This window comes from Phyllobates terribilis, unplaced genomic scaffold, assembly GCF_046119375.1.
Source record: "Phyllobates terribilis strain yellow unplaced genomic scaffold, ASM4611937v1 Scaffold_98__1_contigs__length_5973952, whole genome shotgun sequence".
NCBI lineage: Eukaryota > Metazoa > Chordata > Amphibia > Anura > Dendrobatidae > Phyllobates > Phyllobates terribilis.
In genome coordinates, this window is record NW_027362858.1 from 4,352,037 (window position 1) to 4,364,346 (window position 12,310).

The following is a 12,310-nucleotide window of genomic DNA, read 5'->3' on the forward strand; positions in this document are numbered from 1 at the left end:
CATCTCCTAATCTCAAAGGGTAGGTGGATCCTTCTGGTTGGAAGTTCTATAGATTAGGGCTTTCAATGCCCAAAGTCATTTAAACAGTTTTGGATGGAGGAGAATGTTGTGGTCTAGAAGTAAAATGGTGATCACATGATTGTGGTACGGCCGGACTACACCACCGATAAAGCAGCCACAGCCGGTGACTGAGATGAATTGGTAACTTCTCTACATTTAGTGGTTACTACTCACCTGGGTAGTCATATGTAGGAATCTCCTCTTTACACCGCTCATCACCGCTCACATATGTCTCTGTAGTATTAATATGGGTCAGATATTCACCCTGAAACAAATATTGTAAAAGTCACAGGCTGATGGAGAAGTCACATCTATGATCAGCTCTAATCCTGCCATCTCCAACGTTCTCATTACACAAGTATAAAACATATAATACTGGTGGATAAAACAAGATGGAACACAAGACCTTCACAGCCGTCTACACATCATAGGGGAGATCTCATGACACCTTCTCTCCATCTACCTGATGATACTGAGGAATATTGAGATCTTCTTGTTTACAGTCATGTGGAAGAAGAGGACGGGGAGATCTCTCTGGTGTTGTCCTCTTACTGGATAGATCTGGAGGAAACACATACAGGGACTGAATTCATTCTTTACATACAGATAATTATAGGCTGTGTGTATTTAGTCCTGTCTATTACCTGGTGATGTGAGGGGCTGGGGAACCTCCATCATGACGTCCTTGTACAGATCTTTGTGTTCTTCTAAATACTCCCACTCCTCCATGGAGAAATAGACAGCGACATCCTGACATCTTATAGGAACCTGACACATACAATGATGCAGTCATCCCCCCGATCCTTTCATAGCATTACTGTATAAAGTCCCAGCATTCCCAGCAGTGTCACCTCTCCAGTCAGCAGCTCAATCATCTTGTAGGTGAGTTCTAGGATCTTCTGGTCATTGATGTCCTCATATATCAGAGGATGAGGTGCAGGCCACGTGATTGGGCTCAGGGGTCTTCCCCATCCCTCAGACACAGGGTCTTCACAGCGCTCTCTAGAGGTCTTCTTCACTACTGTGTAATCCTGGTTATGGAGAGAGACATTAACCCCTTAACCCCCAAGGGTGGTTTGCACGTTAATGACCAGGCCAATTTTTACAATTCTGACCACTGTCACTTTATGAGGTAATTACTCTGGAACGCTTCTGCGGATCCCCCTGATTCTGAGATTGTTTTTTTGTGACATATTGTACTTCATGATTGTGGTAAAATTTCTTCGATATCACTTGCGTTTATTTGTGAAAAAAACGGAAATTTGGCAAAAATTTTGAAAATTTTGCAATTTTCAAAATTTTAATTTTTATGCCCTTAAATCAGAGAGATATGTCACACAAAAGAGTTAATAAATAACATTTCCCACATGTCTACTTTACATCAGCACAATTCTGGAACCAAAATTTTTTTGTTAGGCAGCTATAAGGGTTAAAAGTTGACCAGCGATTTCTCATTTTTCCAACAAAATTTACAAAACCATTTTTTTAGGGACCACATCACATTTGAAGTCACTTTGAGAGGTCTTTATGACAGAAAATACCCAAAAGTGACACCATTCTTAAAACTGCACCCCTCAAGGTGCTCAAAACCACATTCAAGAACTTTATTAACCCTTCAGGTGATTCACAGGAATTTTTGGAATGTGGAAGAAAAAAATTAACATTTAACTTTTTTCACAAAAATGTTAATTTAGACCCAATTTTTTTTATTTTCACAGGGGTAACAAGAAAAAATGGACCCCAAAATTTGTTGTGCAATTTCCCCTGGGCACGCAGATACCCCATATGTGGGGAAAAAACACTGTTTGGGCGCACGGCAGGACTCGGAAGGGAAGGATCGCAATTTGACTTTTTGATTGTAAAATTTGCTTGAATAATTAGCGGACGCCATGTTGTCTTTGGAGAGCCCCTGTGTGCCCAAACATTGGAGCTCCCCCACAAGTGACCCCATTTTGGAAACTAGACCCCCCAAGGCACCTATCTAGATGCATAGTGAGCACTTGGAACCCCTAGGTGCTTCACAAATTGATTCGTAAAAATGAAAAAGTGAAAAAAAAAAAAACTTTTTCATTTTTATGAATCAATTTGTGAAGCACCTGGGGGTTCCAAGTGCTCACTATGCATCTAGATAGGTGCCTTGGGGGGTCTAGTTTCCAAAATGGGGTCACTTGTGGGGCAGCTCCAATGTTTAGGCACGCAGGGGCTCTCGAAACGCAACATGGCGTCAGCTATTTGAGCCGATTTTCAATTCAATTTGTTAGCGGACACCATGTCGCGTTTGGAGAGCCCCTGATGTGCCTAAACAGTGGAGCTCCCCCACAAGTGACCCCATTTTGGAAACTAGACCCCTCAAGGATTTTATTAAGGTGTATAGTGAACATTTTGAACCCAGAGGTACGACACAGAATTTGATAACATTAGGTCATCATATTGAATAAGTTGTCATTACTCTTGAGCGCAAGTGCTCGCTACTTGAGTTTGCATCGGGTACTCACGTATGCATCATGTACAGCGTGTGCTCGAGTGACATGCTCGAGTCCCTGCTCCGCATGTTTCACGGTTATTAGACACCCAAAAAAAAAACATGCGGGGATCGCTCGTGCATGGCAGGCAATCCCCGCAAAGTTTTTCTGGCCGCGAAGCATATGGGGAGGAGACTCGAGCATGTCACTCAAATACCCACGATACTCAATGCATACCAGAGCACCCGATGCAAACTCAAGTACCGAGCACTTGCGCTCAACACTAGTCGCCATATCGTCATCTTTTTTTCTTACTTTTGAAAAAAATCCCAACCCCATCACAACCCTAACCCCAAACCCAGGCCTAACCCTAGCCCTAACCCTAGCCCTAACCCTAACCCGAGAGTTTATTTTTTACGCCGTTCCTCGTGCGGTATAAGTGATTAGACGACTTTATTCTTCGGGTTGGTGTGATTACAGCAATACCAGAATCATATGGGGGTTTTATGACTGACAGCTGTCACACACTAAAAGACGCATTTTTCGTAAAATCTAGTTTTTGCATCGCCATATTTTGAGAGCTATAATTTTTCCAGATTTTGGCAGACAGTCATGTGATGGCTCGTTTTTTGCGGGATGAGTTGACGTTGTTATTGGTGCCATTTTCAGGCACGTGACATTTTTTGATCGCTTTCTATTCCGATTTTTGGGAGGCAGAATAAACAAAAACCAACAATTCAGGAATTGTTTTTTTTGTTTTTTTTAATTCTGTTCCGCGTGTGGTAAAATTGATAAGGCAGCTTTATTCTTCGGGTCAGTACGTTTACAGCGGTACCACATTTATATAGTTTTTCTATGTTTTGCACTTTTACATAATAAAAGCAATTTTATAGAAAAAATTATTTTTTAGCATAGCTTTATTCTGAGAGCTATAACTTTTTTATTTTTCGGCTGATGGAGCAGTATGGCGGCTTGTTTTTTGCGGGACGAGATGACGTTTTCAGTGGTACCATTTTTATTTATATTTGTCTTTTTTATCGCGTGTTATTACATTTTTTGTTTGGCGGTATGGTGATAAAGCATTGTTTTTTGCTTCGTTTTTTTTTTTTTTTTTTTAACCATGTTCACTGAAAGGGTTAACTAGTGGGACAGTTTTATAGGTCAGGTTGTTCCGGACACGGCGATAGCAAATATGTGTACTTTTATTGTTTGTTTGTTTTTTGTTTTTTATTATAATATTTATTGATGGGTACATTATATTTTTATTTTTGGTGGATTATTTTTTTTATTTTATTTTTTTATATTTTTGCAATTTTTTTTTCACTTTCTGATAGTTTTTATACTTTATTACTTTGTCCCACTATGGGACTTTCACTTTTTTTTTCTCTGATCGCCTGCATGGCACAGGAATGCAGCACCATCCCTGTGCCATGCAGGCTGTCAGCGCTGGACAGGGAGAAGATTGTTTGGAGATGCACTGCGCTGGAAGCCAGAAGAGGAGGTGAGTATCTGCGATCACCTCCCCTTGCCACCGCAATGCTGCGATCGACTTCGATCGCAGCATCGCGGGGGTTAATGTGCTGGAGCGGTGCGTAACCGCTCCCTGCATATAGTACCGGGTGTCAGCTGTGACAATCAGCTGACACCCGGCGGCGATCGCGCCCGCACAGCCTGTGTGCGCGCACGATCGCCATCACGTACTAATACGGGTCTGGCTCTTAAGTCCCAGGGCACAGACGCGCATTAGTACGTCAAATGTTGTTAAGGGGTTAATAAATCTCACTACAGACATTTCCAGAGTCCTCACCTCTCCAGTTCTGTCCTTCTATTATTTCCATAGATAAGAAGGATGTAATGTGACGTCATCAGAATCTCTCACCTCTCCAGTAAGCCGGAAGAGGATCTCTAGGGTGAGGTGTAATATCCTCTCCACCATCTTGTCTCTGTCCATATCCATCCTTGATGGGTAAAATCAAGAAAATTCTCTTATATAGAAGATCTTCACTGACAGGATCCGATATTGTAGAGACCTGAATGAGAAGATGATGAGCAGATATAACATAAAAATCCTGGGTAATAATACAATTACTGGAGATAATAAGGGGAAACATATGAGGAGATTTATTATTTTACAGTGTTTAGTTTTCTTCTATACATCTAGTAATAAAACCTATATATTTTAGGCCACAGACAACAAACAGTTTCTTCCTCGGAGTCTGCAGCTGAATACCTTTCTCACAAGATGGTGGTCTGATGGTTTTATGAGATGGTTGTTTGTTCTCGGCCCCGACCCTTTCACAACTCCTGTCTCCTAAATTAATCGTTAGAGAAACACATAATGAGAACCTGGCTTACACCTCTGGGGTTTCACAGATGCGGCATTGATAAATGTCCACCATGTAAATATGCCGAACACAAGAAATAGATTTAATCACATTAAATAAAACATTTCATTACACAATGTATCACCTGCAGCAGAGAATTTGTAGTATATTGTATTCAGTGTCTGGGATGTAATGTCAGATATGTCGGCTGCTCCTCCCGTAAATAAGGCAGAGAATTAATGAGCACATAGGAGACCCCACTAATCCCGCGGCCATTAACCCCTCCAACGTTTCCACACATTTCCTAAGAGAACACACTGGTGACTGAAAGAACTTTCGGTTTTGTGGCATTGAAAGGGTAAATCGTTCAGGTGGAGGGAAGATGGCGGAGGGGCATTGCTGAACCGTGAAGCTTCCTGGACACTGAGGCCAAATCCATCGCACCGGAGGGTATAAAGAGAATATGTGGACGGTTATCACTACTATCTACATTACTGTGATAGTACTAGGAGATGAATAATGGCGTTGTGTGAGGACTTCTCTGGGCTTCTGTCCTTCATCCTGCAGTCGTCTGAATGGATCTAATGTGGACGGGAACCAGCTAAACCGCATTCTGTCCACAGCTGTTACCTCACTGTTTACACCACACAGAGACCCCAAAAGAGTCTCCGTGCTGAAGGGGTTAATGCCCCCTGCGCCCAGTAATGGGGAATCTCCACATACCTCCACCTGCAGATCCGCCACCACATATATGGCTGCTCTGTGCGTACAGGACCTGTGATGAGGTCACAGGAGGGGAGGAGTCAGGGGTCACATGATCAGGGGCCTCAGTGAATGCGCAGTGTGAACTGTGCGGCTCCTGTACAGTGATATCCGGAGTGAAGACGCTACATGGAGATGTCTCCGCAGTCAGTGACATTTCTGGCATTATGTATGTTTTTTGCCTATCCTTCTCTGAAATTTGACTACCCAATTCCTTCTCCCAACCCCAGTAAAGGGTAGAGGGTCATCGCTGGTGTCCATTTGTGTTGCTTTGTGTATGCAAGATAGAAGTTTAGTACAAGGACCTACTTGCGTGATTAAGGGTTCAAAAGGAGTGAGTTCATCTTTTATACTAGTAACATGTGAGAATTTATAAATGACCTGAGCTGGAAATAAGCCAGGCAGGATAGACTCCTAATTGGAAAGGAGCCACGAAGTTCTATAAAGGAAGGAAAAGAGCCTGATCCCATGAGAACGTGTCTCAATCTAACCCCATCAGATCAGTCCCAGATTAGAAATGAGTCCGTACCTGAAGCAGAGGGAAAATCTGGGTTGTCAAACAAGGGCATTAATGGACCCAACCTACGTGATATAGATGAAGAGATTAAGACTTGATCCCATGTTTTCAAAAAGTGTTGAATGGGTATTGATAATTGTTTAGTTTGTACATGTATTTAGTCAATCCAAGGTAGAGATGTGAGTATCCACGGATAGAGGTCCTCTTCCAGTTTCACCCATTGCTTATGTTCCACAGATGTGAACCAGTCCACTGCTCTCATAAGAATCAAAGATTGATGGTAATTTTTTTTAGAACGGGCATACTAGTACCCCGCTTTATTTTTGGAACATCACAATATTTTAAAACATATCCTAGACCTCGACGTTCCCCATACTACCTAATAGCGTTGTCGAGATGGGAGAAAAAGGTCTGAGGAACGCAGACAGGAACGGTCTGGAATATATAAAGAAGTTTTGGCAAAATGTCCATTTTATCACATAAATACAACCAAACCAGGACAAGGGTTTGGAGTTATAATTCATTACATTTTAAAGAGTTTGTTCAAGGACAGTGATATAATTTAAGCTATACAGATCATCCATGTTGCCTGGAATTTGTGTACTGAGGTACTTAGGTGTGTCTTTCTGCCACTTAAAGGGAAAGTTAAAAATTAGCCGTTGTCTTATGTTATTGCTTCTGATTTAGAGCAGTTGACTTTAAAATCGCTTACTTGACCAAATTCTTCGAATTCCTTTAGTATAGAAGGAAATGAGATAATTGGGTTTGAAAATAGAGCAACAAGTCATCTGCGTATAGAGCTAGTTTATAGTGATGTGAGCCTATAGCAACTCCACTAATATCTGGATTTTTTTGTAATGCTACCGCGAAATGTTCCATCACCAATGTGTATAGGAGAGGTGATAAGGGACACTCTTGCTTTGTCTCATTTTTAATAGAAAATGTGTCAGATAGAAGGCCGTTTACCCTATAGCTTTAGGGTCAGTGTAGAAGGATAGAATTTTAGATAACAAGAAAGAGCCTAACCCAATTTTTCGTAAGGTGCTCTTCAAGAAAGTCCAGTGCATTCTGTCAAACACTTTTTCAGCGTCCAAAGAAACAAGGCACATTGGGATCCCGTTTTTTTGCACGTGAAACTAACAACGTTTTATTGGTATTATCACGCACTTCTCTACCCTTAACGAAGCCAACCTGATCGTTGCTAACAATTGAGGGTAGGTAGTGGGAGAGCCATGGTGCAATTATATTAGAGAATATTTTGATGTATATTAATGAAATTGGATGAACATTAGGGCAGGCATTTAGTTCTTTTCCAGGCTTTGATAAAACTGTTGTGAGCCTCAAGTGATTGGGGGGCAAAAGGGGGAGTCTTGTGAGATATTATTGAACACTAATGGTAATAACAGAGGTTAAACATGTTATAAAATCTATTATTGAATCCATCTGGCCCAGGGCTCTTCCCGATAGGACAGGCCATTAAATCATTCCCTATCTGTTGTTCAGTGAAAGATTTGTCTAGTATCTCCTGCTCAGGGGTCTGTAAGGAAGGAACGGTAGTGTCCAAAATATATTTGTCAATTATTGTTTCAAGAAAATGTATATATTTTCCATGAATATTATGAAGTGAGCTATAACAGCAATGAAATGCGTCAGCTATGTCAGTGGGGTTAGGAATTTATAGCAGTCGTGCTCCTTTTGTTTTGGATACATACGGCTCTGGCAAAAATTAAGAGACCACTGCAAAATTTTCAGTTTCTCTGATTTTTCTCTTTATAGGTATATTATTTTAGTCTATAAACTACTGACAACTTGTCTCCGAAATTCAAAGCTAAAAATTTTGTATTTATTTGCAGCAAATGATAGTGTCAAAATATTAAAAAGAAACAAGTGTTTTCAGACCTCAAATTACTCATGTTTTAAATGTGAAATCAATATTTGGTGGACTAACCATGATTTTTAATCACAGCTTTCATTCCTCTTGCCATGCTTTCCACCAGTCTTTCCAATAGAAAACTGTTCAGTGGTCTCTTAATCTTTGCCGGAGCTGTATGTCCTTTGTATCCGTGGATGTAACTTCCTTGTCAATGAGTGACCACATTTATCTGTGAATTCATACGAGTACCTTCACATGCGATCTTGATATTTTGTATACGTTTGATCTATTAAAGATCTTCGCTCCTTTCTTTTTTTCAATCAGATAATTTTTATTTAACAAAAGAAAGACCAACATTTTGTTTTTGTCATATAAACTCTGTGAAAAAAAAATAAAAAGAAAGAAAACCAGTAAACAATACAACAACTGGTTTACAATGATATAAAACCCAATATTACTCTATAGTACAAGGTTTTGGAACAGTAATTTTACATTTGTACATAAATATCTGAATACTTCCTGACTGCTTTTTTTTCCCTATTGGGACATCAAAAGGAAAAGAATATCTCTAAGAAGGGGCAATTGTGTGGACTGAGACAATTATTATTTGCGGACACCTTAGGTATCAGGATATAAATTCCTGGTTTACTGCAGGGATATGTACAAATGGTCCAGTATAGTATTTCTGAAGAAATACCTGGGGTAATTAACCATGTGTATGGATTTCTTGAGAGCGTTCCTTTAATATAAGCTCCACTTTCCAAGCATAGAGTGTTTTTTATCCTGGATTTTAGTTCTGTTATCGTTGGGGGAGAATTGTCTATCCAATGTAGTGCCAACAACGTTCTGGCTTGGAATAATATTCCTGAGCTATCTATTGCCATATGGTAGTCAGGATCTACATCCTCTCTCAGGAGTCCTAGGATACAGATTTTAGGTTCCAACTGAACTTGTATCCCAAATACAGATAGTACAAGAGCGATCACTCCCTTCCAGTAGTCACCAATATTTACACATTCCCACATCATATGCATCAAGTGGGCGTCCTTTTGACCACATCTAGGACATGTGTCCTCCATTTGTATTTCAATTTTAAATAAAATACTTGGGGGTCTATATACTCTATGAATGAGAAGAATTCGGGACAATCTTTGTGACTCTGATAATGAAAGTTTCAGTGTCAAATCCAGTATTTCCCCCATTGCTCCTCAGATAAGGGACCCTCACCCCCCTCCCATGTCTTATCTATCAAAAGATAGTTATCCAAATGTAGGGCCAGTAATTGCCTATAAATAAGGGTTAATAGACCTTTTGTATCCAACGATGTAGTAATGGTGTCTATTGGGTGATGTCAATCAGTATGGCGTTTATTCTAGTTGTGTACTATATGCAAGATGTATTTGAAGATGTTGATAAAACACCCTATGCGGAAGGTTAAAACCTGCCTTTATTTGTTCAAAGCTCTTGAATAATCCATCCCTCAAGAGTTGTGACACCAAACATATACCCCTATCCTTCCACTCACTAACATTTTTTAGTTTATGTAGCTCTGGTAAGTTATAGCTGTGCCATAAAGGAGTATAATTTGTGTACTTTCCAATTCACAGAATATTTTTACCCCTATCCCGCGCCTTATATGTTAACTTTAGTGTACGACATTTTAAGTCATTTTCTCGAGGAGGCCCCATATCTAGTACCGAGAATGGAAGCTTCCACTTGGTTCCTTCCATAAGTAGGTGCCCTGAAATTACACAATATTTTCAAGTACCCCATCCATGAAACTACTTTAGCTCCCTTCTAGTGTTAAGCAGATCTACATATACCTGGAGAGAAGCAGATCATTTATGTTGTTTGTCAAGTAGATCAATCCGCTCAAGCAAATGGGAGACTAGCTGTTCTCTCCTTTTTTTAGCCTTTATCTATGTTTTATTATTATCCCTCTGAGGACACATGTGAGTGCTTCCCATTTAAATGGTAAGGCAGTTTCATCATGCTCATATATTTGAAGGAGCCTAGAGTCTCAAGAAGGTCTGAGACACAGAGCGAGTCTTTCAGCAGATTATCATTTAGGTTCCTACATCTGAATCCTTGGTGGAGTCCGGCATAGTCAGATTACAATATACAGGAGCATGATCTGACCATACAGCAGTTCCTACCTGACATGTAGGTTGCCATGTAGGCAAGTGACGGCTAATTAAGAAAAGGACTATATGGCTATGCATATTGTGTAAAGGAGAATAGTAGGTATAATCCTTTACGTCGGGATGTAGTATCCTCCATACATCGCCCGGTTGAGATCAAAGCACAATTAGCAAAACTTTTGTTTGTGTTTTAGATTGGTGTCTCCAGCCCAGGGACGCGTCTAAAGAAGGATCCAAGACAAAATTAAAGTCACCTCCAATGATGATAAGGTCCTCCACAAAATATTTTAGTTTAAGTAATCACGGCATGCCTTAATTTGGTCACAATTAGGGAGATAGAAGTTTTCTAAAGTCAAAATTTTTAGTAGATGGAGATCTTAACAAACACGAACCTCCTCTCCGTGTCAGACAGTGTTTCTACAATAGTATGCGGCAGTGATCTGTGGCAGCTAATACTCAGGACCTTAGACTTCAAAACTGCATTTTTCTGGGACGCCAAGATGAATAATATCTATTAATAATCTGAGGTACAGTATATGATCGCCTCTAAAGTGTGACTCCTGAAGAAAGAGAAAATGTACGTGCTGTTTATTCCTATGATAAAACACTTGAGCTCCTTTCTCTGGAACATTAAGTCCTCTGACATTCAATGAACAAGTTTTGAGTTGTGCCATATTATATGAAAAAAAGGGGGAATGGAAGAGAGAAAGGTTAAGAGAAAAGAGGAAGTATAGACGGTAGATAGTAACGTCTACCTCTCAGTGTCTAAGAAGTATAGATTATGAATATATCAAAACAGTAGGAAATTGCGAAACAAGCAGATCCCAATGCAAGTCCCTAACTGGGGGTTGTCTTTACAGGCGTAAGTCAAACTTTCAGTTCTAGGATTCCTATTAGGGGGAACCATGGAATATAAAGCAAGTAATGTAATACAGCCTGATATTACAGTAGTATCATGTGAACTCAACTTATATGCTGGTCTAAGATCTTATATGAACTTAGACATTCTATATAGCGGAAGAGTGGCTCCTAATGCTCTATTTAGATATATCTAATTATATGCTTAAAGAAATAAGTAAGCATCTGCAAACTGTCTCTCATCAGGGAGACAAGATTCATTTCAGGAGCTCATATGATTAGCAGGTTCCTTTCCCATCTGTCTGCGTCACCATCAAGTTCCTGATCCATTGAACACCTTCTGTGACGTGCTGGAACTCTCTGGGGCAATGGTGGAGCAGGTGGCCAGTCAGATATATGGAATGTCCAGGGCATCACAAACAGGTCTCATGTTGCTTGGATCTTTGAAAATATACAACTGTAATGGGTACCCCCAGGAGTACATCAGGCCATTTTCCCGGATGGCATCAAGTAATGGTTTCAATACCCTTCTTTTAGCAAGTGTCATTCAGGATAGATATGTGAGCAATTATATGCGTTTTCCATTGAAATCACCAGGATCCAACTCCTCTGCTTTCCTCACAATGGCCTCTTTTACATTGAAAAAATGTATGCGACAGATAATGTCCCTTGGACACTCAGGATCTGGGCCATGATTGCCTATTGTACGGTGCGCCTTTTAAATTTCGACCTCCTTATCAATAGGATCACCAAGAATATTAGTGAATAATGATCGCAGTGTTGGCATAATCACTTGTGCATTGATGCTTTCAGGTATACCCCTTATCCAGATATTATTGTGATTTTCTTGATCATCAACCATATTAAACAGGTGGTTTATTTACTGGCTGTGAAGATCCAGTGTTAGTTTCTGAGCATTATGATGGCCTCTAACTTGGACGACATTATCCTCTAATCTCTGTACCTTGTCAGTAAGCTGTGACAGGATAGAAGTGAGGGGACGTATTTCAGTATTGGATGTGGTCTCCAGACTCTGAATATATTGCTCCATATCTTCTTTAGTAGGGATAGACGCAATCTGATATACAAATCAGTTATGTTGTTCCCCATATCAGAATAACCTGTGGCTGGGGGGTAAATGTCCCTGTGAAGCAAGCACTGCTCAGCAGGGGGGCTTTGGTGAGAGTACAGGGAGATTTGTGGAGCTGTTTTCCTGTGAGGCCTACATTAAGAGAGAAGTTGGAGCAGGACTTACAGGCTGGAGCTGCCTGGCATCATGAGGGTTAAGACTGCTTCTTTTTCCATGCTGAGGT

General features: G+C 40.4%; 1 pseudogene; it reads right to left on the reverse strand.

Moving 5' to 3' along the window:
- The window catches only part of LOC141198632 (uncharacterized), a 101,208-nt pseudogene that overhangs the window by 11,210 nt on the left and 77,688 nt on the right, over positions 1–12,310 (reverse strand).